The sequence below is a fragment of the Centrocercus urophasianus genome, unplaced genomic scaffold (genome assembly GCF_019232065.1).
Source record: "Centrocercus urophasianus isolate 14NV4802_14NV808 unplaced genomic scaffold, USGS_Curo_1.0 seq_15, whole genome shotgun sequence".
Taxonomy (NCBI): Eukaryota; Metazoa; Chordata; class Aves; order Galliformes; family Phasianidae; genus Centrocercus; species Centrocercus urophasianus.
Window position 1 is genome coordinate 37403085 of NW_024884697.1, and position 23364 is coordinate 37426448.

Sequence of the window (23364 nt, forward strand, 5' to 3'; positions counted from 1 at the left end):
TATACATATACATATACATATACATATACATATACATATACATATACATATACATATACATAGGAGGATTAATCCCACTAATACAGAAAAGGGAGAATTTGTTACTTGTTTAGAACAGGTTAGTTTCAGTTGTTCTTAATGCCAGTGTGAAAAACTCTTACCTTGTAGCCCAGTGGAAACCAATAATATCATCCACCTTTTTTCCCTTCCCTTTGTTTTTCAAGCACACTGCCCCTTCCTACGAGCGTCGTACTGGTTTCAGGAATAGCACCTATAGATTGCAAGCATTCTGATGGAATATATGCACTGGGTTGAAAGGACTGATAAAAAAACAGATTTCCAGACTGCAGAGAGGCTACAGACTTGCCAAAGTGCATTGGACATACAGTGGGGTGCAGAAACCTACTGGCACATCTTTGATGTCTTGTGTGTCCCCAGGGCCTGTTCTCATTGCTGGCTGTGGGAGCAGGGAGTGGAAGCATTTCAAACTTTGTAGGAAAGGACTTTGAAGTTTGTCAAATTCATCTCAGTATGGAAGGGGAAAAAATCTGCTTGAATTATTTTTACATGAGGAGAGAATTGCTTCCTGCTCAGCACTAGGCAGTTTCAGATTGTGGCTCTCAAATGTGCACAAACACACTTTTACGGTGTTTAACTGCAGGGTTTGGGTTGGCACCACTTCAGAGGAATATGTGAACATTCCCATTGGATATTTGAATAATGAAGGATTAAGATTTTGTCTGTGTATCTATACGTGCATGTAGTTTTACAACACAGGTCTTATGAAGAAAACTGAAAAATATCCTTTTAAAAAATTCCTAGGTGTAAAAAAATCTGTAAAATATAAGTCGAGCCAATCAGTTTACATCTAGCTTTGACATCTGACTTGTCTCCCTCTTCATAAAGAGAAGTCAAGGGGAGGAAGACAAAGCAGGAGGAAAAGAGGAGGGTAGAGCTGTGTCAGCTGCCTTTCCCTTCATCTCTTTGAACAGTTTTGCTGTCCTTGCAGCCTTCGTGCCAACCCCTTGTAACCCTGAGCAGTACCTACAGCTGAAGGATTGCTGGCTGTGCACAAACATCTGTGCTGCTTCTTACACTGTGATCTGAAGATATGTGCCTACTGGTGAATCTGTTCCTTATAGTCTAATTATATTGTCCAGTGAAACAACTAAAATATGGCAAGGGTAATTAACAAAAGAAAACAAAATCTTTTTTTTTTTTTTTTTTTTTTTTTTTTTGTTCCTGAGCCTGCTGGGAGCATCCACACAGCCACAGGCTGTAGCTGACCCACTTCTGGATAAATCATACAGCAAAAATGACACTGAGGCAGCTAATGCCATCTACTGACTGAAGTAACACTGCCACCAGGATAGTCTGCCTGAAACGACACTACAGGGCTGGCAGCATTAGTGATAATTAGAACATTATGTACACCTCTCTGATTACATAGAAGCTGAGACTGAGAATTTAAACCAGATGCTTCAGAAATTATCATTTGTCTTAAGCTTGTTCTATAGCAGTACTGCTAAGAAGCTAAAACAGTCCACCCCTGGAAAAGCCTTTCAATAACCCAATTTTCAAAATTTAGAAGTACCTTCTCTCTCATGGCCTTCAGTGAGATTTGTGCTCTCCCAGAATCTCTGAAAATATTTTGCTATGAATGTACACTGTAACCCATTTAAAAAAGGAAAACAGGCATTTGCCCCTTTTCATCTCCTTTCATTGTTTTAATGGGTTATACTCAAGTGTTATAAAGCTGTTTTCACATTGGAGGTGAAACTGGGTTTTTATTTCTGCTACATCTACACTGAAGACATTATCAGTGTTAGGTGAGTCTCTCCTTTGTGCTACCTGCAAATAAGCCTTTAATTTTCAATACCTTTTCCTATGTTTATCTTATCAAACATATTGCTTCAGTGCAATATGCAGAGAAAATCTGCATTTGAAATAAGAGTCATATTTCCTGCTAAAAATCATTGACTGAGCAAGTTGGATTACATATATCAGCGGCCTCCAGGTTAATAACAGAGAATATTCTCTCTAATAATGAATAGTCACCTCTACACAGTAAAATAAATCAGTGTGCTCAGCTCTTCCATAACTGTTTTACTATCGCTGCCACTCTTTAAGTCATTCAGTTTTTATCCCTTGATACATACTCCATTCAGGATTTCCTTTTCCTTCCCATCATAGACATTTTTTAGATTAGCATTTTCCCAGAAGGTTTGTCTCCTCTCCTTCAGCATTACTCCTGAATTCCCTGTGCAGGAGGAGGAATGGGGGTGGGTGGATAGCAATTCTGTCCTGGGGTAGCGTCACCTGTGAAGAGGAGATGGAAACCTGCGTTTTAATTCAGCTGAATTCAGTGTTCTTTCTGTATGTGGTAGTCCCAGTGTCAGGGACAGAGCTGTCCTCAGAAGGCTGAAAAGCCAGTCTGAAATATCAATTAAGGTCAAAGAGGTACACAGCTGTAGTCCTTTTAGATTCTCATCAAGTTTAAATGTTAATATTGAGCTCTGTGAAATACAGAGCTGAGGGATTTCCAGACTTACAAGTTTTTGAATCCATGGCCATTACTATTTAATTAGTTATTTCTCTTAACAGAAGTTGACTTCTGCTTTTGCTTTTTCTAGTGTTTGATCACTACACTCCACAGTCATCTCATGTGAAGTCCGTTAATGAATATTACATGACAACAGAAGATGGTGGAAAAAAATGGCTCTGTGGGGTGTTCCGAATATTCAAATATTGCATTAAGTTCCACTGCTAAGCCATTACTTTATCTTCACTGTCTTCACTGATTTTGTATACATAATCTGAACTTTTGTGTATCTCTTTTTTCTCCTCCGAAGGGGAACAGTTACAATGGATAAAAATTTAACGGTCTAGAGCAGACATGGCTGAAAAGGCACTGCTTGGGAATCCAGGTACTATCAGCCCTTGTATGCAGTTCTTGAGATGTATCCATTCTCACATAAAAATATAAAGGGGCTTTTTTAATTTTTGTCTTCAGAAAGAAAGCTGGGTTTTGATCAGAAAAAAAACTTAGCTTCAGATAATGGAATTACTCTTCTGCTTTTAAAGGTTATTTTCTACTCTGTCTCTTCAGTGCCTTACAAGTGCTTCACAAAGCCAGCTGCTGAGGTGCCTAGGAAAGGGTTCAGTAAGAAGGGCCTAAAATAACACCTAAACGTAGGTGCATAATGAAGAGAAGATAAAGATGATCGCAGGTAGCAGCTGCACAAGGCAAAGCTACATTTCACAGTAATTGTAGTGGCCTACTTGTGTCATTATAGGTTCAGGGCCTCTTCGCTTCGGAGTTTCTGTTTCTCTCGTCTCTTGGCAATGACAGCAGATGCTCTCAGGACTAGTACGATGTGTCCAGATTAAGAAGAAAATGCTGAAAAATAATAGAAAGCCTAATAAGATCAGCAAGGGACAGAATAAGTTGAATTTTACAAAAAGAATAAGCTTGTTCACTCTAATAAAAAGACTAAGAGCATTATCAAAAAATACTGATGATATAAATATTAGCAGGGTAAAAGCACTTATGAAGCTAAGAGGCGACACTGGCCGTGAGTAAACTTAGGAGTTAAAGATTTCCAACTGTCAGAGCAATGAAATTCAGTAAGAGTAAGAAGAGAAACAAGCTGAAGTGAATTTCAGAGGAATTTTGATAGATTGCTGAAAAGGACTGTATGATACCCTTGACTGCAGCAGCTGAGTACTGGAATCTAGATTTAATTGCCATATCTCCCAACTAAGTTTCAGTTAGGATTACATTCTTCAAGCATAGGGGAGCTTGAGAACATTTTTCTGGAATGCTGGTTTTCCACACAGGTGCAGCATCTTTTACAAAGGTTCTCATGGGAAGCATTTTTTATAACTGTCTGCAAGAGCGCACAGTTAACCCTGTTCATGTCCTGCTATTTTTACGGAGTTTAGGTTTTTTGTAGTTTTTCTGAAGGATAAGTAGGGGGTGTTCTGTTCTGTAAGTTGGACTTATTTCAGAACATATGCAAAAATGTGCAGATATTTTTCTAGAAATCAAAAGGGGAGCTTCTCCAAAAGTAATGCTTCCTCTTTTATTATGTTGGCCCACAACTTCAGAGGCAGATGGTGGTGGTGTGGCAGTAGAGGTTGAGCCTTCCCATCGATATTCCGTTACATTTTGTTATCGTGTGACAGATGGCAGCAGAGGGGCAGTCTGAGAAAATGGTGTCTGACATGGAAGTGCATTTCTTCCATGCAGAAAAAATGGCACTCACTGACATTTATCAACACTGAACATTTATGGAGGCCAGGGAGTAGACGTGAGCGCTGTGAGGGTGGTGCATTTCAGTAGTGGTGACAGCAGTGGGTCACCTCCGCTGCTGCAGATTTTTAGGAGCTCAGCATGCGGGCTTTTGATCATTGCCGGCGAAAATGCACAGCTAATGGTGGTGACTATATTGAAAAACAGTATTATTGTGCTCTTTGTATCTGTTGTAGTTTCCATGGAAATAAATAGGAGGCATTACTTTCACGGCAGCCAACATTTGCCCATCTGTATATCGTATCCATCTGATACAATTAGGCTGAGTTATTTTACCATGGTAGCAGTGAACTAAGCTTTAACGGCTCTATGAAACATTTATTCTTGATATCAACAGTTTTCAGCAGCTTTATTCTTTTCTCTTCACTTGCTTTTCAGTATAATTGGGATGAATGTTGCTTAAGCTTATCCACATGTTACAGCAGCATGTCCTGTTCCAGCAAATGAGTACTTCGGTTGTAGACTGTACCTGTAACAAACTCTAATCCATAACTCCAGTGCATGACCCTATTTTGTCTGCAATTGTCACTGGGTTGCCCTTAATTATTTTGATATATTCAGAGTTCCCATATATAGAACTCTAAAATGCTGCATCATATTTTGCTACTGTGTTTTCCCTTGCATTTAAATTTCTTAAAATGCCTTGGAATTTTGTCACGGTGCCTTCATACATATGCATGATATGCCAGTGCAGAAGACAGAACTCTTTATTTTTAGAACTTATGAAAAATGCATCCAAACTTCAAAGTTGAATTAGAAATCAAGATTTCTGATTAGACATTTTGGGATTCAAATCATACAAGACCACTAGAATGTAGACAATAAAAAGGGTGCTATTAATGTGTCTTTAGAGAGTGGAAAATAAACAAAAAAATAAAACTTTTCTAAATCTCAAGCACTGGAAGATTGGAAATACATAACTGAAGCGAAATTGACAATTTGGCTGCCTACACTTTGTAGGCACTGATAGTTTTAATACGATAGTTTTAATATGATTGCATATTGTTTCTTTCCAACTACATCACCAAGGATTTGAAGTGTCCAAGAGTGATTTGTTTTATGCATTAGAATTCACTGAAACACAAACAGAAACAAAACATGGTGTAGCCTAATGATTTCTGTATTAGAAAAAATAGAAAAAAAGTTTTACTGAAAAAAAAAAAAAAAAAAAAAAAAAAGAAAAAAAAAGCATAGAAAAAATTCAAGATTGGACTCCTTTCTTAACACATTTGTAATAAATATTATTTATAATAAAAATTACATAGATACATATTGGTCATATTTATTCATACCAAGCAAAAATGCACTAACAGTTTTTGTAAAGCTGAAAATGTTTTATTAATTTTCAACTGTCAGAGATGTACAAGTTTAAGCTCCTTACAAGTAACTGAAACTAGAAATTTGAAATGTAAATCAAATAGCAGAGCCCATTCCTAGTCTGTGCTTACTAGATTTTGCAACATTTTGTATTACAAATATTTCACCTGACTTCTCAAAAAAGAATTTCTACAGATCCTGTTGTGACACTTGTTTTGCTTATATGCTTATTGAACTGAAGTAACGTGCTCTTAAATCGTAGCAGTATCAAATGAAAAAAATTACTGAAAATTTTGAAACATTATCAACTTGGCATTAACCAATAGAAATGTCAGAAATGTATTCCCAGAGGTAGAGTTTGCAAACAAACTTGTCATCTTCTTCTTTGTACCTTCCAGTCCTACATTTTATTTGCCTGTTTTCATGGATAAAATCTGAAGTTGTTAAATTTGTGAAGCTTGTAATGTCTTTGAACTATGTCCAATGCCTCCAGCTTGCAGAATTCGTAAGCTTCACCATTTGAAAGTGATTCACCAGTTTGCCCTTCCAATGAATTTCCAGTATGCCAGAGGAAGCCCCTCTTCAGTGCTTAGGAACTGCATGCACAAAAATACCCTGCTGTGCAGTTTACAAGCTGTGCAGTAGAACAAAGATGTCAACACAGAATCTAATTCCTTTTTTTTTTTTTTTTTTAACAAAGAAAGTTTTCTTGGGTGAAAACTGCTTTATGCTCAGCTCATTAATAGATTAATGTTTGCCTACCTGGAGCTATGCTCATTTGCAGAACCTGCATATTAGCTATAGTTTTTAGTTAGGTCCTGCTCTCAGAACTCAAAGCTTCTCCCAGAACAGTAGGGTGACTGCTGCATACATGACAAATTGCATTTTTAGCTGCTTATGATTTATTCTCTCCAAACAGCAAAGCATTTAAATCATATCTACCCTAAACATTAGACATTCGCTACATTCTGCAGTTTGAGATATGCTCACAAAATATTGTCTTTGTGCATTCAAAGCAGGAATTCTGATTATTATTGTCTAATGTGAAGAGATTGTTTTCAAACATTAGGTCTTTCTTTTCTTACCTGCTCTATACCCCTGCCCTTCTCAATACAAATAAAGCAAAAATCAAAACAAAAATTTCTCCATCAGACAATAAGAATAGCATTTTTTAAAACAAATTATGATCACAGAATCATGTAATTGCTCAGGTTGGAAAAGCCCTTAAGGATTATCAAGTCCAACCACAACCTAAGCATACTACCCTAATAACCCACTGCTAAATCATGTCCCTGAGCACCACATCCAAATAGTTTTTAAACATGTTCAGGGATGGTGACTCAACCACCTTCCTGGGGAGCCAATGCCAGTGCTTAACAACCCTTCCTGTAAAGAAGCCTCTAAAGAAGTGTTTCCTGATATCCAACCTAAACTTACCCTGGCGCAACTTGAGGCCATTTCCCCTCGTCCTGTCACAAGAGAGAAGAGACCAGCCCCTGCTCTCCCTGCAATCACCTTTCAGGTATTGGAAGAGAGCAGTAAGGTCTCCACTCAGTGTCCTCTTCTCCAGACTAAAAGCCCCAGTTCCTTCAGTTGCTTCTCACAGGGTATTTTCTCCAAGCCCTTCACAAGAACATACGAAAAAAAGTTCTGTGATTGCTTTGAATATAGCAGGCAATAGGTGGTGGCCACTTAAGTGGCTTTAAAGCAATGTCTAATGCAGTTGGGTGTGAGAAGCAGTTATTCCAACAGGCAGAAGTGAATTGGGTTGTTTAACTTCTTGGCTTCTTGAGCATTATAGCCATTTTAGTATAATTAAATGAAGACGAGTTGGATGACTATTACTTTCCCATATTTACAGAGTTTAACTGTGATTCATACTTTGTGTGTAAAGTATGCAACAGAAGTGTAGTAGATCTTGGAATATAGCCAAGTGCTCTTCCACGTTTATGAGTATACAGAAATATAGAGACTTACTATACTAGATTAAACCTGCATTCCATCAAGTTTAATGTAGGTGAGTACCCATTCAATACAGTATATAGTGTCTGTCAGTATTTAGAATCAGCTGCTTCAAATAGACGTGCAAGAACTCCTAAAGCAGCCTGTTGTGGAATAATTTGTTGTACAGGAAATCACTCCGTATCATTTACAGCTCAGGGTGTGACATGTGCATAAAGGAACAGTGCTTTGTAGCTTTCCAAGGATGGCCAATAGTTCCAGGAGAAAGGATTCAGTGTGTGGGAGAAGACTGTTTAGGTCACATTGTAATTCACTTTCCAAAGGATAAATAGAAATGTCTCTCTCTTTACACTCTCTAATCTCTCATGTGTCTCAGGAGGAGGTTCTTGGCTGTGTATGCCTAGAACGTATTAAATAAATAAACAAACTTGTTAAAACATTAGCTCTAAAAAGTGTACAGAGATTTCTGCTAAGAAAAGTTAAGAATTGTTTGTGATGGATGCCCAAGACACATTTTCCTACTACCTTTTCAGTACTAGTTTCCACTGCAAGTGCCAGTGGTGGGATAACAATATAGCCAATTAAATTTTGTACAGCATCATTAGGCTACAATGTGCAGTGCAATGAACAGGTTTGCTAAAAAGTCCCTTATTTTCTAGGCTATTATAATGAATTTTCTTACACAAATCTTTTAACAGTCTCATGTTCTAATGAGACAGCCATTCTGAATTAAAATTTCCATCACTCCTAAGCAGTTGTGTCTTACAAAAAAAAAAGTCTGAGAAGAATTGGTTATTATTCATTCCAGCTATGGTAAATGAATACATCTACTTTCATCTGTTGAAGCGCTGAGCAGCTGGAGCTATATTTTGCAAACTGAAGCATGTCCTTAGCCCATTAGTTAGATTCAGAGCACCAAAATCAATAAATATGTTCTATCAAATACTTATTTTGTGCCACAACTGCCATTCTTTGTTGTTTTCAGGTTGGGTTTTTTGTTTTGCCTTTTTTTGGTTGTTCTAAATGGCCACTGTGTATCAAGGACTTCTGTAACTGTGCTGAGCAATTCCTGCTCAAGTAGGTAGAGCTTACACTGAAGAAGTGGCATGTTTGCTGGTGAAGTCCCACTTCCTTCTGAAATTAGGTAATGCAGGCTGACAAAAGCTGCTTCTGTTGGGATCACTGCATACCTTGCAAGTTCTGCTGATGTTTCTGCACTGCAGAGATCTGCTGGCACAGCTGTGGCTTAAGCTAGGTAGGCAAAAAAGAATAAAGAGGGGAAGAAAGGGATCGCTGATGAGAGAGAGGAGAGGTAGAAGTCTATGAAGCTGCAGGAGGAGATTTGGAGATTTTTCAAAGACATGAATGGTTGCTGTGTTTAAATCTTCTTTTCTGCTTTTGAAAGTCTCTCTCATTAATATGACATAGAAACCGAGGTAAAATAGAGGGGAAGACTAAAGAACAAGAGAGAGAATATGCTTGGAGAAGGGATCTAAAGAGAGAGGTGAAAACAGTTAATGAAACTGAGAAACATAATCCTTGGGATAGCAGAGAAGCACCAGTCAGAGTCCAGATAAGAGAACAGGGAGCAAAGAAACAGCCACGAATGTGAGAGAGGACATGCAACACACAGCTGACAACGCCAAGTAGATATAAGCAGAAACTTGGCCTTGAAAAAGTACAAGTAGTCAAAGTTAAAAGAAACACACTTTAACGCAGATGGTGCTGGGAAGTCTGATGATAAGGGAGGATGTTTGTTTAACCTCTCTGCACATAGATGCTGCTGCAGTGCATCGCCAGGAGCTGGTTCTGATTTCCCTAACTGAACACCCATTACAACATGCTGTGGCTTCCACTCTGGCTGCACACACAGATCTCAGGAGTAAATGTAGCTCTAAATGCCTTTTAGGTTAGCATGCATATTTCTGCATAACTCAACCATTATTATTGATCTGGTTCTCATTTCAGAGCAGTTACCAATTGCCCATATCACAGGATGACTCGTAGCCAGAAGTGTAAGTAGGCATCAACAAAAAAAAGCAGACCAACCCCTGTACCACCTTCCCTTGTCAGAAAGAATTAAATAGACAAATACATAGCCCTAACTCTCATATTTCTAACTGCTGCTCTAAATGCAAGGCAATGGTCACCTGTGTAAAGCAGAATACAGACACCTGAGACCACAGTATCCATTATATCACTGCTATCTCACAAGGCAAAGTGGGTACTGTTCTCTTCCCGTATGGGCTAGATATGAGAGATAAATGAGCTTCAGCTGCTCTGTAAATCCATGTTTTTGATTCAAGTGTTGCAAAAGACCAGCAAAAACTGTAGTGATGGTATAACTAGATATTCTTGTTATGTTGGATGAAAAAGCAGAAATATAAAGGCTTCAAGATTATCTTTTGAAAGATTGAGATTACAATTTCAGTGTTCCTGCAACACAAAATCTCAGCTCTGATTTGATCTACGACAACAGGACTGGGTGCCGCAGGGCAATGCTCACCGCACTTATCAGGTCCCCACTTTGAGTCTGCTCCAGTCTGTCAGGAGGAAAAGCTGCTGTGAGGAAAAGCTATTCCCATGTTGCAGGCAATGTTCTTTGTTGTTTTTTTTCAATGTTGTGCCATCTCAGCTTGATTCATGAAGTTGCACTGAGGGGCTCCATCACCATCTCCCTGAATTTTGTTCCTTAAATTGTCACCTGCTAATTATGAACTCATGGGACTGGAGTGGAGGGTAAACAGATAATGAGTGAAGTGCTTCCCAAGCTTTAGTGAAGATTCTGCAATGCAAGGAAATGGCTAAGTGAGAGAGGTAAAAAGAATTTGCTGAATCCAGATTAGGAAAAAGCATCTTTATACATCACAGTTCTGGCTGGGGTTTCACTGTGCAGGCAAACAAAGGCATCGCAGTGCTTCTGCAAGCGCTCCTCACCTTTCCTTCTGCTGCTTACTAACACCCTCTGATTTGTGCCTGTTAGCAGTGCCCACTCTCAGCTGGTGCCTGGCTGATGTGTGCAGTCCTTTGCTCTTCAGCATTTCTTCTGCAAAAGCCAGCAGTGTGTCACAGAGATGTCCCTCTCCCTTTTTAAAGACAGCCAGCTGACACTAAATTTTCTTCTCTCCCAACGGTCTATTTTGGCAGTAGGTTTCCTTTGCAGCTGCGAAGACAATTTGCATTTGGAGAGCATTGCTTTAGAAAGAGAAGGTATTTAACAGAGCTAACAATTATTGTTTTCAAATGGCTGGAAAGGTGATGAAAATTCCAGGCATTGCTTTTGCTCATGGATTAAAAACAAATACCGCAGTTTGCCATAAATGCTGCTTCTCTATTTCCTGTGGTGATAACTGGTAGCAGCTGAAACACACATGCTGCCTTAGCCCAGGTTTCAGTAAGAGGGAACTTCCATTGGAGACTGACTCCAGGTTTCAAAACTTGAAGGAGTCAGGCTGCACAGGGGAAGGACAAGGGAGCTGCTTTGCATCCAAGGAGATGCTTTGGCCTCTGGTCTTTAGGTACTCTGTGAACTTAAAACTGTTGGTTTTGTAGTGAGCAGAAGGTGAGAAAAAAGTGCTGCTCTATTGTGCATTAAAAGAACTAGACAATATACTTCAACATATGAAGTCTATTTTTCTTAGTTTAAACAATTTTATATTACCCTCTTTAGGGTCTTTTGGCTGGAAAAAATATGAACAGAATGAAGTTCTAAAATACATTGTTTAAAGATTCTCTCTCTTTTTCTAGCAATTTGTATTAAACAAACAAGAAAAGCAAGGTTATAATTAAAGGACTAGTAGTTGTGCTTGTTTTAGAATGACCTTGAAGTGGTATTCTTTTCATCTTTCATTTTCCTTTGTTAATGTACATTCCAGTAGGGCTAATTCCTCTTTTTTCCTCCAAGGGCTTTGTCAAAGTGAAGGCAAAACTCTAACTTTCGTTTCTTCATGTTTATAATAATCTTTTTCTCGTCACGTTCTTAACATTATATTGCATCCACTTTCATTCCATTGTGAATGTCCCTTGTGCTGTAAGTCCAATTTTCTGCTTTTACCTCACAGTGCTTAAACTATCCATTCTATTCTGCTCTGTTTTCAGAGAACCAGCTCTTAGCAACTAGATAACAGCCTGATACTGAAGGTTTCTTCTTTTCACACAGTATAATACATCTTTTCTCTTCCAAAGAGATTTCTGGAGCTCAGATACCTGTGCTACAGAACAAAGCATCCATGTGCTTTCTCTTTAATATCTCTTCACAGAATTCTGAAATGCTAACTTATTTATTACTCTGCTAAAGAGAAAGCAAACAATTTCATCAATCATGTTGAATCCTTTTGTGCTCCCTTTTTGTAGTGTAAGTATAATCTCTGGAAAGCTCTTGGCTGCAAATTTGATAAAGAAAGCCAAGGGTTTCTTTAATAATTAGCACTGCATTCATTCTGCAGGACTAAGCTCTTGCAAGTCGGTGGTGGCATTATCATTGGATTCCAGCCCTGTGTTTACTTGCTTTCATGAAGACAAAATGTCCACACAACAGTGCAGAAATGCATGTGTTGGAAGACTCTTAAAGATTGTGCTGGCCTCCCTGCATTGTGCTTCTGTTTTGGCTCAGTATCCTCATCCTTTTCAGAGCAATGCACTGTGATTTACAGTTTGCAAAGGGCAGAAAGATAGCTACCAGAGACTGGATATGAAATGAAAATTATTGCTTCTCTGTCTCAGCAACTTCCTCCTCTTGAGCACATGGAGCAGCAGGGAGCATGAGCATGAAGTTATCCTGCCCATCAGCCAAGCTCACCAGCCAGGCAGGACCAGCACACAGCCTCGCAGGATTTGTGCCTTGAGTGCTGATGCTCCCCCAGTTGACACTATTTTCAGCTTAAAGCTTGATAAAGATTCATACACCAGCTATGGTGACCTAGAAAAGTGGGATCTCGCTGTGTAAGTATCTTTGTTCTGTGCTCTGTGGTAACAGATTGTTTTCCTGCCCATGTATGCTCAGGGTTTTTCAGTTTTCATTTTTAAACGTATTGTGTTTATAGGTTGAGGTTCAGACAAACACATGGTTATAATGCGATAACTGAATGTAGAGCTTCACAGTAAACAGAGTAGAGGAGAAAAGAGAAAACTGAATAAGCAAAACAAACAAACAAACAATCATAATCACATTGAAGTATTCAGTTAAACAATGTGAATATCATCATAAAAAAAATTAATCTGAAACAGATTTTTTTAACTAGATAAATAAGATGTCAATACAAAGTAGAACTCGGTTTCTACCACATTTCATTCTCTTAAAACTGCTGTTTTTCTGCATGAATGTTAACTGTAGAGCACTTACTGTACGTGCAGCCCTTCTTCTGATGTCCCATTTGGACAGTCAGCTCAATCAGCTAAATCTAAAGGAAAACTTAGATTACGTGGCAATGTGGACAAGGGTGTTTAACTGCGAGACATCTAAACTGCTGTATTGTGTTGAAAAATAACCACTGTAACCAATAGTCCAAGTTTAATTATTTCTGGAAAACAGAAGTAGAATTTGCTCATGTTTGCATCCACAGACTAGAAAAACTAAGTAATCCTGCTTACAGGCTTTTAACAGCGTTTTCCCACCAGCAAGCACTGAGTCAGTGACTTAAAACAAGAACTGTACAGAAGGAAGAAGCACAGAACAAAATTAGGAAAGCCAACAGTAGCAATAAATCAGCCATGCCTATTAAGTAGGATTTCTATCTCCCCGGGTTGTTTTGGCAATAGCACTAACCTTAGTTGCCCTCCTGCAGCAGTAAGTGGCTAATGAGGCACAGTGCTCTATCAATCACTGCCTCAGTCAGAATGCTACTGCACACTGTTGTCCAAATTTAGGGTAGATCCATCCCCTGGTCTAAAAGGGCATGATGCTCTGGGACGTCACCTGCCAGCCTAGATGAAGCACGCAGGAGGATGATTTTCAGAGTTCAGCCCCGGCATCTCAGTTGACCTCTGTCCAACTGAGAGCTTGGAGGATACAGACAAATGAAGAATTTCTTTCAAAGCTGTGCTGACTTCCAGACAGAAGTGGGTGATATGACCCACAGCCAGAGACTCCAAACTGCTTTAGACATCTTATATATGCAAGCGGAACAAATCCAGGTTGAGGGACCCCAGTGCTGTACATATAAACACCCCTACTCTCTACAGCCTTGGACTGTGTCATAACTTTTGACCAGGCTTCCTGTATGATTTCCAAGATGTACGTACCTCCAAATGGGAGCCAGCACACTGGGTGAGGAGCTGCCTGATCAGTAGGACGTGCCAAAAACAGGAGTAACTGATAAATCCTGCTCCTCCTGTAAACAATCTTCCAGGTAAGATGTGTGTCCTATCCTGGCAGGCATGCAAAATCTTCTTTTTCAAAAAATAGTACAGGGATGATTCTTCCTTTTCAGAGCACAAGCAGGGGCTGCAACACCATTATGTGCAAGAGTCAGTGATGAGGGAGTTCCCTCTTGAAGGAAGCCTTAGGCCAAAGTCTATGCAAAGGGCCTTCTTTGGTATAGAGAGATGGGTCACCATGGGCATTTGCATGTGTGAAGAAACTCAAAGTTTTAAATGTATGAAAATCCCTAGTGGTATTCAGTCCTTAACTATAATAGAATTTTAAAAATCCAAGTATTTTTTATTTTTTTCATTTACTTTTGTTACTTCTTTACATTTATTTTGAAATAGTTTTCTTTAGTATTGTTCATGTGTGAGTTAGATACAAAATTCTTGTGAATGGGACCCTTGCTAAATTGTTCACCTATAGAAATAACTGCAGAACAGGAAACCGTCGTACAAAAACAGAATAATGTTTACACTAAGATTTTATAAACTGTCTCAGTTCAGGCTTAGAAATGTTGAAAATAATTTGAGGTATTTACAAGGACAACTTTTAAAGAAACAGCTTTCCAAAACGCTACAGGGAATGCATAATTTTTAATCTCAAATTAGGATCTTTTTTTTTCCTTTTCAGTAGAAAAATGTTACAAGTTAGGAATTAATTGTCTTGTAATTGATTGATAATTTTCTCTCCCGCTGTGTGCAGAAAGCTATTGGATGATGGCATATCATTCTCAACAGCAGGAAAAAGTGTCAGTCATTATGGGACAATTAGTTCCAATTTCAACTATTTCTCTTTCTGCGAGCTGATAAGACTGCCTTCGGAGAGTAAGCATAGTAATTAACCATAAATATCAGGATGTTTTTTAATTTTATTTTTAACTTTAAAAACAAATCCCATTGCGGATGCTTCCTGCACCCCATGCTCTTCTTTCCTGGATTGATCGTGTTCATGAAATATAATTTCCATGTAGCTGCAATTTCCAGAACCTGTCACAGCCAGTCAGCTTTCATTGGTGGCTTTGCCAGGTTGACCATTATTTCATTGCTGCTCTGATGTGGTTGAAGAAAGCGTGATTGATCCTGAGATTTTTAAGTCTAGAATGTGTGTGTCTGAAAAATCTGAATCCTTTATCACACAGAATTTGCAAAGCTTGATGTACGTAATTCAGTCACATGTGAGTATTTTTCCCATTAGTACATTTAGGTGACACATCCTGGAGCCTTACTGCCAAATACCAATTGTTTACATTTTTCTAAATGCCAGCCTTGTAATTTTATCCTGAGGTCTGAAAAATGAGCTGAACTCCTTCCTTCTCCCACCTACCAGCAGTAATGCAGCCCAAACTTCATGTGCCTGACTGTAAAATATAATCCTGTGCTTTCATGTATAACTGTAATCTGCAGTAATTCTCACAGGTCTCACAGTAATCAAACTGGTCTTTGAAATTTAGTTAATAATTGTATTCATGATGCACAGGAGGAATGAAGTCTATTTTCTCTTAGCTTTTTATACTGGAGATGTAACAGGGAAAAAAGCACTCAAAGTTGAACTCGGAATGTGTTACTTATTAAATTCAGCGTAAATGACTGAATATACATGGAGAGCAGATCTTTTTCAGAAGGAAGGTGCCATTTTTATATAGTAACTTGTCAGAATCACACTCAAAGTTGCCAATTATTTCACAACCTAAACCCAAGATTTAACTAAACTGTGAGGTAACAGTGAACTGCACATCTCAGGTTCCTCCATTTTGCTCTTTGCTGCATGTACCTTCCTGCATGTTCCTAATTAATTTCACTAATCCCATGATAACTGAGTGCTGAAATTGCAGTGTATAGGGAATCTCAACACAAGGAAAAGTCAAAGATAGCAAGCCAGGAATATTAATAGCATCCCTCTCCATATTATTTTATGATTTCTGTTGTTTTGTTCTTATGAATCTTCCACGTCACAGCAAATTTCTGTGACACTTCCCAAGCTATAGGCTTTATTAGAGACATTGATCGGACAGTAGCCAAATATGTGAATATAAATTGATTTTTTGCAGTGTACACAACAAGGATTTTATTGATACAAAGGACTTCATTATTTGCAGGATTACTTTAAAATGGTTTTGGAACAAGAAGAATTCTCTGTGGACTGTATTAGAATTTCATGTGTAAATGCAATTGAACACTAATTTTTATATAAATTCTTTTGTCTTACACTGCTGTTTAAGGGAAGTCTGGAAGTGAATACCAGGGGAGTAGAAATGCAGATTACAGCTTCGGGTAACAAGATGCGAGTAGGAAAGATGACAGAATGATCATGTGGGAGGAAATTGCTGCAGTTTCTCTCTCATTCCTATTCATAACTCTAGCTGGTATCAAGGACCTCAGTCATTCTGAAGCAGCATTTGCAGCAGTAGAGGAAGGCAGAGGGGTTAAATTATACATATTCTGATGCTTTGACAGTTTTGGTAACCTCACTGCTGCTGAAACATTACCACGGTGTCAGCATGCAGAGAGACAGGCCTGTCTCCAGCCCCATTACCTCTAAAAGTCAGAAGAAATGCATGACTAAGAAATACTGTGTACTTAGGGGAAAATTACAGTTTTAAAATGCAGCCAGGGAAACAGGCATTTTATACAGTGAACGTGTGCATGGGGCCTGCCACTCTTGACTTGCCACATTGCTCCTTGCTCTCAATTGCTACATTTCTTTGTGAGCTGCTGTGGCTTTTCTGGCTCCAGCATCAAGGAATGCAACTTTGCAGCACAGTAAAAAAATTACGGCTTTTAGCTGGAAAATAATTAGCATTTGCCTCACTATTATCACTTAAATTAACAGAAATCTTATCAACAGTTAAAAGTTAAAAATGAAAATACCATTCTGCATTGCTTGGTACTGCAAAGCACACAGTGATTAGCTGTTCACAGATTACATCAGACTACTATTCTGCAGGAGGCAACATTTCCCCTGCATGGACTCTGCAGCATGAGAGATTTTGGAGCCCTGTACATTGAACAGTTCCACCTTATTTAATAATGGGTAATCAGGAAGCTGAGGGAGAAGAACATATATTTGGCCATGTAGTGTGGAGTTTGTCTCACTGCAATTGTCAGTGTCCATGCTTCTTATAAAATACTGTTTTCCACTGTGCAGATAATTTCATGTGACATTATATGGTTAGCTTTGAAACATGCTTGGAGATGAAATCATACTTTTTAATCATTTCAGTTAAATAAAATATTTATGTTCATTATTATGGGCAACTGTGGACAATTTTATGCCTATCCTACATATATGCTTAATTATAAAGCAAATAAAAAGTGAATCAGGTTAAGAAGAATACCTAAAGGTAGGGATATTGTTTGGATTCAAGCCATGCTAAGGTAACAGACTTTCAGTACGAATATTAGCCAGGAAATCTTACCAGTTTTCATTTTCTCCTGACTTTTCAGGTGCTTCTTATCCCCTAATGTGCAGACATGATTGCTTTGTGTGGCTGTTAGAAGTTCTACAGGTGAAATTCATATCTACACACACAAAACTTCTGGACAGCTACACTGCCAGAAGCGCCTCAGATAATAACTAAATCGATGTCTGAGCAGAGGAGCAAAACTCCTAGAAGCCTACAAAAAAGAAAACGCTTTTATTTGGATATTAAGTTACTTTCTTTCATCTGTTACTCTAAAGTATTTGTTGCTATTTTAAGGAAATTTGGAAGACTGATACTGAACTCATGCTCAATAAGGGGAAGATTTGTTGCGTGCTCCAGGACTGTGCTGTAGATAACCCAGAGTACCAGTTGTTGGCTCCCTCAACTAACAGTTTTGGTGAACTGTCATGAAGCATTTCTGCCAAGCTCTTCTATGTTGGAGTTGCAGTGCTGCTGCCTGTCTTGGTATGTCTTCTGATGTCTTCTGCCACTCTCAGAGTTGCTCAAACTTGTGCTCAGAGGTCCCCCCTCTGTGTGTGCCATGTCTTCCTCCACAGTGACCAACCACCTCCTGGATGCTTCCTATCTACAACACTGTGTTCCTTTGTCCTGCTCCACAGTGGCAGGACTCCGCTCACATCAACATTTCTAAACCTCAGCAATAAAGTAGCCATGGAATGTAGGAGAGATTTAGGTGATTTGTCATGCTTTTTCAGTCAGGACAACAAAAGTGTTGATGTGATATTAGCAGTGAGCATTAGAAAACAGTTTTACAGAGCTAATGCACAACTGGGATCTAGAAAGTTTCAGCTGGACTCATGTTTTACATATGGCACCGGTAGAAATGTTTCTTCTCTACTCAAAGAGAAGCAGAGAGGCAGCTTGAGGTGTAGAAGAGCAGTTGCTGGGGCCGTACTTGTGCATCCAGAGCGGCATGGGGGGGGGGGGCACCTGAATTATCCCACCCAAGTTCTTCATCAAACCTTTTATTCCCATGACAAGTTAGGCCTGAGCAGTACTAAACATGGATTGCACTGTAAGCCTCTGTGGTAGTGGAAAAAAGGCTGTTTTGATATGTCATCTTTACTTTGACTTTCCATTCTTCTGAAAATGTAGTTACAGAACCATCGTTAGAAAAAGCCAAGAAAGGCTCTTTTCTGAGCTTGTCTTTAAAAATAAATGTCTATTACTGAAGCTAGAAAGATAGCATATTTCATTAGTAAGAAAATGAATGAGTATAAAATGTATTATTAACATCCCAGAATACTTCAATCTAGGAAGAGATCGTTTATTGTAGATATCTTTAGACATTCTAGTAATGTTCCCATCTTCTTAATGATGAATTAATTTCATTAAAACAGTCTAATGGAGTAGGGTAAATTTTCACTGTGGTGTCAAATCTTTCTCTGGTACTTACCTGGCCATAGTACCGTTGAAAGCCAATCATTTCTTCCTCTCAGTGCATGGCAGCTGCAAACAAAAATAACACAATAATATGAGTGATATTTCTGTGTGATTTTTTTTTTCTCAGATAACACGATCACATTCCAAGTTTTATGTAACTACTGGGATGCTGAAAAGATGAAGGTGCGCAGGAAATACCACTTAGCAGTCTAGATGCCAGTTTACAGCTTTGCATGCTAATGGACGTACAGTGACTGCAGCTGTTACAGCTACAGCAATATGCATTGAATAAATGGTGACAGTTACCTCTGAGAATTTACACAGTTACTCACTGCAACGCTACATTTGTATAATTTCAATTTTTATTATGGCAGAAAAATCTGAGCAGCAATAAAGTAAAAGGACAGTCTCTAATACCTCATGATACCTCCTCTGGTCAGCGTGGGATGTCTGACCTACTCACCATCTCACTGTATCCTGTTTGTATTCAGCAAGTAAGGGAAGAAGTAAGCAAAATTATATTGACTGAAATACACCATGCAGAAAATTTCTGTCCATGGGATTAAGTATGCACTAAATCCTTCGATATCTGCTGAGGTGTATGTGCTGTCAGTTAACCACATAGGAACCATACAAACTCTCTTTGCTGTCGTTTCCCTTCTCCCCATTCTTTTTTTTTTTTTTAATTCAAGTATAAAAGTCTCCATTATTTGGCAGAAGATCACAGAATCCTAGAATATCACAGATTGGAAGGTACGCACAAGGATAAATCAAGTACAACACAGGACCACACAAAATTTAAACCGTTTCTGACAGCATTGTTCAAATAATTTTTGAACTTCAGTGGGTCTGGTGCTGTGACCACTGCCCTGAGGAGCCTGCTCAAGATGGTACACTGTTCTGCTTTCACTCCATATCCTGAAGAATTTCACAGGAATCAGTGTGAACATTCCATATCTCTCTCATTAATGCTGTCACATCATTATTCAGATTATTTTTCATAAACCATTTAAAACAGGTATCAGTTTCCCCTGGGATTAGTCCTTCCAGGTGGAGCACGTCCCACTTCAGACAGGCCTGAATGTTTGCAAAGAGAAGTTGTTGCCCCTGGAACACAAGTTTTTCTGAGGCTACTTCATGCTCTGTAATCAGCCACATCTGAAGTCTGACTCTCTTCTTTACTCCTCTCTCAAGACGTGTCTTCCAACAAGTTTCTCACCAGCACGTTCCATACCAGAATGCAGAGGCAGTCAGCCAGTACTTTGTACCTCCATAAGAAAATATATTCCTTTCTGTGAATCTCCAGGGTGCATTTGTAAATTATTCAGATCCTTCTTTTTCAGAGGAAATGATGTAGAAATTCTGTAGGCTTTGGAGTTGATAGTCATTTTTGTCAGGATTTTTCTTGCCTAGGGAACAGTAGGGTTCTAAATCCCCGACTTCCTCAAGGCTTTAAATCACCATGTATGCATTTTCAGTCAACACTTGCCTATGTCTGTATAGAAATGACAGGCATTACTTCCACGTGTTCTATGTGTTTTTTCAGGGGTTTGGTTTGTTTGTTCGTTTGCTTCACAATTGTTTCATAAGGATTTTATGGCACTACTGAGGATGGGCAGTGTATACCAAAGAATCAGCATGCGCAGGGACTATGTGTTGCGTTTTATAGAAGCATGTAAAAGAAATAGGTATTTTACTTATGACCATAAATGTGCTCTTCCTTATGACTGCATGTTACACATGCAACACGTATTGTTTCATGACTGGCAGTATCATCACAGTAGTGAACACCACACTAGAAGCATAATTGAATTCTATGACTTTCCATTTTTTAACCTATAAGAAATTTTTGCTTGCAACTGCCATTTCGTAAATGGCAGATAATCTGCTCATCTTTTGTAGATCTTTACCTTTAGCAATGCACTGCAGCACTAAAGTAACCTCTTTTTTTTTCTTGTAAAAGGCCAATTTAAATCTAATTATCCAGTACTCTGCAGTCTCTAATAATATGACTGTTTATACCATTATGGTGGGAAGCTGCAGCATTACAATAATAGAAGCTATCAGATGTTATCTCTGTGAGGGTGTGAGCATGTGCTCTTCAGAAAATTCTTTCCTGCAGACAGCTTTTTCAGGGAGGAGATGCTTCTTCAGCCTCTTCACACCTATTTAAAATATCAGGACAGTGTCATTGGCGTGTAAAGGTCAAAGGCTCTGTAGCAAGTCTCAAAGCATTTGTGCATGCCTCATTAGATGTAGTAACCTCTATCTGCACTAGGGCTCTGCTGAGGATTGTTCCTGGAGATCAGAAAAATACAGTAGTTTGTTACTTTTTCCTTTTTTTTTTTTAATAAATGTAGCACTTCAAATTTATTCTTTTTATATATTTTCAAAATACAGCTCCAAAACTAGAAGCAAATAAATTACATTTGCCTTAATTTTTAATTAGCTGAAAGTCATCACTGCAAATTGTGTCTTCCGTTATAAAATAAAATAGTCGACTGCCAGGCCTGAAATAATTAACCAATATATTATAATTAAGCAATTTAATTTTGATTTAATTATGATATATCATACAACTTTTCTTCTGATGTAACTGACATTCACTGACAAAATGCTATAATATAAAACAGCATTAATGTTTACAGCTGATGGCTCTGCGTGTTTTGCTTCATAGTATTTGGCATTCATCAGAGCATATGGAAAAAGTCTCCTAGCCTGAAAGAGCTGGCACGTAATTCTGTACTACACAAATTATGCACTACATGTTTTTCTCAATAGTTATTGTGAGAGGCAAGGGGGGAAATCTTCACAGACATCAAGCTTGAGCCAAAGTTCATGGATATTAACTGGAATCTTTCCATCAGCTTTGGTCTGCTTTAGATAGCAAACTGCTTCCATGTTGTTACAGGCAAATAGATAAGACCGCATGTGTATGAAATATTTATGTAGCTATCTCACATACACGTACTTTGTCAACATCAACATGATTTTATATTAGGCTAGAGACTGTGAGGACAAAGGCAGAAGCAATGGGCAGGCAGGGAATACTGCTTCATTCAGCGCTGCCTCAATAAAATTGCTGCAAAATATCCATCAAATTGCTTCTTCAGAACAAGGCCAATCCTCTATTTAGTAAACACCTTTTTACTCAGATGGTGTGTTGAAGGATGATTTCTGTTCCAGAATACACTTATGTGCAGACCCCTGTGTAATGACAGGTGATTTCCACAGGTTTGTCGGCCTGCAGTTGGGCACACACTGAATCTTCCTAACTGAGGGCTTACACAAGAAAAGCTGAAGGACAAAAAGCCAATCCTCATTTGGATCTAGTGATTTGAGCGCTTTCAACATATCAGAAATGCTAAGTCATGGCTTGAAACAGTGACTGAGAACCTGACGGGAAGGCAGGGTCAACCAGGGGAGCTCTGATGTACACACTGCACCTCAGTGTCTGGAGAGAGTGGAGCCAAGATCCGCTCCTTCCCAGACCTCATTTAAGGGTTGGCAGTGGAGGCAAGGATATCCTACTGGAGATGCTTGCCTAGTTGAGGCCTTCCCAGGAGAAGCAGATTCTTTGTTTCAGCGTCTACAGCTGCTGCATTTAGGCATATCCTCACTTGCTGCAGTGTAGGATTTTGCTACCCCACTGTTATTTCTGCTCTTTCCATCATATTATAGTGTTACACTTAGCAGCGTCTATGAAAGTGGTGACGTAGGGCAGGAAAGTTCACAGTCTATCATGTTGCATGCAGTCAGATGCTCCTATGCCCCTTTAATTTTGATGTGTTGCCTTTTCTGCATGATGTTTGAATTTCTCAGCAGAAGGTCCAAGGCCAAGTTTCTTTTGGGACTGAGAGCAATTGTGCACTCAGAGCAATAATGAGTGTTTGTTATCTTTCAAACTCTTTCTCCCTCTGGTTTTCTGAAGAATAACAAAGCATGATTAGTCAGATTAGTGCTATTTAGGAAGCAGCAGAAATTCAGAACAATGTGTTCAATCCAATGTAAACATTTCAGCCAATCTTCTGATAGTACTTAAGTTGCACTGTGTAATCACCTTCACCCCACTGGCCCCAAATTCTTTGCTTCATACCATAAGCTCAAGCAGAGGTTTTGCAAAATGCCCATTAAATGAAAAATATGGCAATGTGTCGTGCTTGTGACAGCCTTTCAGATTCTTCACTATGGCTGCATTTAGATACCCCACAGATGTCATAGCTTCATAAATACGCCAATGAGACATGTGAATAATTTAACAGAATATTGTCAGTAGCAAATGTCACACATAGTAACTGGAAGGAAAATTGCCTTCAATAAATAAAGATAAAAATGGATGCAAATCAATTCTTGTTTAATATACAACTTGCTTAAGTATAAAACAATAGCATATTACTTTGGCAGGGAGGTATGAAGTGTTTTTACTACATCCTTATCACTTCATTTGTTTGATATTGAAACTCTGGCTGTAATTTGCACTTCTGTAACTCTCCTAGGTAAGTAATTCTGTAAATCATTGTGAAATCTGCACAGAGGGAGCACTAATTACCCTTTGTGCCTTTACTTTCAGAATTGAAGAGC

At 38.7% G+C, this 23364-nt stretch overlaps 1 protein-coding gene across 2 annotated transcripts in view; it reads left to right on the forward strand.

Annotated features, from left to right (window-relative positions):
- SYT1 (synaptotagmin 1) overlaps nt 1–23364 on the forward strand; it is a 258525-nt gene that overhangs the window by 114475 nt on the left and 120686 nt on the right. The gene's annotated exons all lie outside the window — the stretch shown is intronic.